Consider the following 4,190-nt stretch of genomic DNA (forward strand, 5'->3'; position numbering starts at 1 on the left):
TGTCTAACCACAGTGCTGTACACCTGAAACTAATGTAACGTTGAATATCAGCTCTGATTGAAAAAAATTTTAATTTTAAATACTTGGGAATAAAACATGTGCATGATATTAATGCTAGAAATAGCAAAACACTTTTTAAAAGAAGTATAGAAAGACCTAAACAAATGGCCATGACTGGTATGGCTCAGTGGGTTGGGCGCCGTCCCACAAACCAAAGTGTTGCCAGTTCTGTTCCCGATCAGGGCACAAGCCTGGGCTGCAGGCCAGGTCCCCGGTTGGGAGTGTGAGAGGCACCCAATCCATGTTTTCTCACACATCAGTGTTTTTCTCCCTCTCTTTCTCCCTCCTTTCCCCTCTCTCTAAAAATAAGTAAATAAAATCTTTTTTTTTTAAAGACCTAAATAAATGAAGAGGCATAACATGTCCACAGATGAGAAGATTTGGTACAGGTAGGACAGCAATACTCCTCAAGTAATCTAAGATTTAGCCCAGTAGCAATCAAAATCCTAGTAAGATTCTTACAGGTATATGCAAGCTGATTCTAAAGTTACTATGTAAAGGAAAAGGAACTAGACTAGCCACAACAAACCTGAAAAAGAAAAAGTTGGAGAACCCACACTCTCCTACTTAAGACTTACTAGAAGGCGGTAATCAATGATCCAGACTGTGTAGTACTGGCAGAGACAGACACACAGACCAATGCAATAGAATACAGAGCATAACAGATCAATACAAAAGAATAAGTAAGTATGGAAATAAATTCGCATGAATACATAACTAACTGTTTATAAACATTCAGACGGCTCAGTGGAGTAAGGATAATCTTTATAACAAACGGTGCTGGAATGCTGGATATTCAATGCTAAAATAAATTAACACCAACCTAACCTCACAGCTTATCCCAAAACATTGTCTCAAAATATAATAGATCTAAATATAAAATGTAAAACTCTAAAATTGTTAGAAGAAAACATGGGAGAAAACCATTGTGACCTTAGGTTAGGCAAAGAGTTCTTAAATATGACGCCAAAAGTACAGCTGGTAAAATAAAAAATTTCACACTTCATCAAAATAATAAACTTTTGCTCCATGAAAGACATGATTAAGGAAATAAACCAGAGGGGGTGGGGTAGGGGACAGTGCAGCCTCTTGGCCTCTTTGCCTTTTTTGCATGTCTGGACATTGTGTAGGCCCCTGGCACCATGAACACCTGGACTTTGAAGCACGTCCTTGACCACCCATGGGAAACTGTTCCAAGAGCTCCGATGCAGAAATACCCAAATGCTATGAACTCAACTGTGGGTGGAGTTGATGTACTGGACAGACATATAGAACCTTCTGGAAAATTGCACAGACGTAGGTTCCTCAGCACAGAGAGGGTACTGCCTTCCATTGTAAAATCTCTCATTGGTGCAGCAAGAACCAAAACTTATGTACAAAAACATGTGTAGAGTTGATCCTGTATAGAAAACCATGGAACTTAAATCCATTACTATTTTACTGACAAATATGGTTTCAGTAGATGAGAGACATATACAAACCACATCCTCAGGACCCAGATAAAACTGTTTTGACTCAAGGGGCCATAATCACTGTGAAAGGAATCAGTCTCAGTGGTTATCTTGAAGGCCTGATGGCAAGTACAATATATTCAAATGCTAACAAAGGCTGAAAACAGCAATGGAATGGGTAATACACAAATCAAATGGCGAGACTGAAGAATTGACGGGGGCATAAGCACACCGAGGTGGCAGCAGCAGCATTTGTAGACAAACATGATAAAAGTGTTTACAGAACACCTAGTCCCCGGGATCTCTACTAGTTGGCGTTACATTGATTTGTTATTTGAAAATACAACTATAGACTATGGGAAACCAAGATGGCTCCCCCATCGAATTTCCTGCCAGACTGGCTCAGCCCCAGAAGAAAACCCCAGTCCACACAGGGACCAACTCATCCCTGTGACTGACGCTGCTGCTTGCCAGGCCTGATGCATCTTGAGTTATTCAAAAATAATGCTGACACTTGGAAACCCATTCAAACTTGTATGCAGAAAAGGCAATAACGATGGCAGCCGGGGATTTGCAGGAATTGGTTCCTTTGGGTAGACACCCCTGCAAGCACTGCTCTAATGCTTTGAATCTCAGCTTCAGCAGCAGCAGCCAGCCTCTGAGGTGTGGTCTTCTGATGGTGCTGCTGGCGTGGTGGGATCCCTTAGGGAGGATACAATCCACAAGAAACAGGAGGAAAGTTGGCAGTTAAGGGAAGGCATAAGCAAAATGGGAGAAGTGGATTATGATGAGGAACTTTTGTGTAGCTGGAAATATGGTGATCTGGAGCAAAGAAAGTAAAAGACAGGCATTGACTGTTTGTAAAGCATTTACATTTCACAGTCTTGTTGAATGGGCATTGTGGTATGACTTCATTATATCACAGGGTAAGTCTAAAAAAGCCTACACGAGTGCTAAAGTAAAAAAATGCATGCGTATACTGCAAAGCTTGTGTATCAACATACACAGCACAGAAGGAAAGGAATGCATAGCTTCTTTACCTTTTCAGGTTGCAAATGTCTGGTCCACCAAATATGGATTGTTGTTCTAACAAAGCAGTTCTTCACATGAGGTACCTCCAGGTCCAACCAGAGAAAGTTTACCAACTATGTTCAGTATGCTACATCCCCTAGATAAAATAACCCCACTTGTTTGTAAATTTGAAAGTCTTTGATTTATCACAGGTGCAATATGTTGCAGATCATGTGATGAAAATAGTGTTTCTCAACATTCACTCCTCCACTGTAATGACCTATGACACTGTTCAGAGTCTGCATTCTGTGTGGGTTCTTCCAAGAGGGAAAACAGAGTAAAAGAATGCTGTTTCAAAGTTCTCTGAATGGGGGGAACCCCCAGAATGTGGCCATTAGTAGCTCCCTCACAACACACCTCAGAGGCCTCTGCAAAGGAGATTCCCTCCTGGCCTCACCTTTCTGTAACTACTCCTCCATCCGCAGTCAGAGTTGCTCCACCACATCAACCAGACTGCAGAGAGTTCTCCTGCTGTCTCCAACGTGGCGGCTCTAAGTCGTGCTCATTCCGCTGCCTTGGGAGTGCACTCCTTCTCAGGAGTGCAAAGCTTCAACCGTTCAAGCCATAATGGAGCTCCAAGGAGACACAGTATTTCTCATTCTCCAGACAGTGATACAAATGGCTCTTTTCTCACCCCAGAAACAGTCAGTTATTCCTGAACTTTGTATTGACTATTTTTTAAGTGAGGGAACTCACTTTAAAAGAAGAAATTGTAGGTCTGGCTGTCTTTCCCATCCTCTGTCCACCACCTTTCCCTCATTCCCGATGTGTAGGAGACCCCCAGCCAAGCACTCCGCTGGGAGGTGCAGACAGATGCTGCCAAAGTGTCTAGCAGGAGGGGCACCAGGACCACCAGAGTTGTCTTTCAGGTCCAAGATGAAGATGTAAGTAAACAAGCTTCACCTCCATGCACAACTACAGCAAAAATTACAACTAAACTATAAAACAAACATCACCCAGACTCATCAGAAAATTGAGCTTCCTGAAAGTCTGACAACCAAGAAATTAAAGAAGCCACATTCATTCAGACGGGCCACGCTACAAAGACAGGGAGTCAAAGCAGCTCTACCCAACACACAAACAAATACAGGGAGGCTTTCAAATTGTGGAGACAAAGAAATATGGCCCAAATGAATGAACAGAATAAAACTCCAGGAAAAGAACTAAATGAAATGGAGACAAGCAACCTATCAGAGGCAGAGTTCAAAACACTGGTTATCGGGATGCTTGAAAAAATTACTGGGTACTGCAGTAGCACAAAATAGACCCAGAAGAAATAAAGGTTGCATTAAGTGAAATAAAGAAAAATCCACAGGGAACCAACAGTGGAGGGGATGAAGCCAAGATCAAATCAATGATTTGGAACATACGTAAGAAAAAAAACATTCAATCAGAACAGTAAAAAGAAAAAAGAATTCAAAAAAACAAGAATAGAACAAGGAGCCTCTGGACATCTCCAAACATATCAACACTCAAATCATAGGGGTGGCATACGAAGAAGAGAAAGAGCAAGAAATTATAAACTTATTTGAAAAAATAATGAAAGAAAACTTTTGATAATTGGTGAAGGAATAGACATACAAGTCCAGGAAGCACAGAGTCCCAAAC

The 4,190-nt window shown here is 41.5% G+C and overlaps 1 pseudogene; it reads left to right on the plus strand.

Annotated features, from left to right (window-relative positions):
- Positions 1-1,202: 1,202 nt before the first annotated feature.
- Positions 1,203-1,822, plus strand: LOC112314760 (PRELI domain containing protein 3B-like; annotated as a pseudogene).
- Positions 1,823-4,190: the final 2,368 nt, after the last annotated feature.

Source organism: Desmodus rotundus, chromosome 1 (genome assembly GCF_022682495.2).
Source record: "Desmodus rotundus isolate HL8 chromosome 1, HLdesRot8A.1, whole genome shotgun sequence".
NCBI classification, from domain to species: domain Eukaryota; kingdom Metazoa; phylum Chordata; class Mammalia; order Chiroptera; family Phyllostomidae; genus Desmodus; species Desmodus rotundus.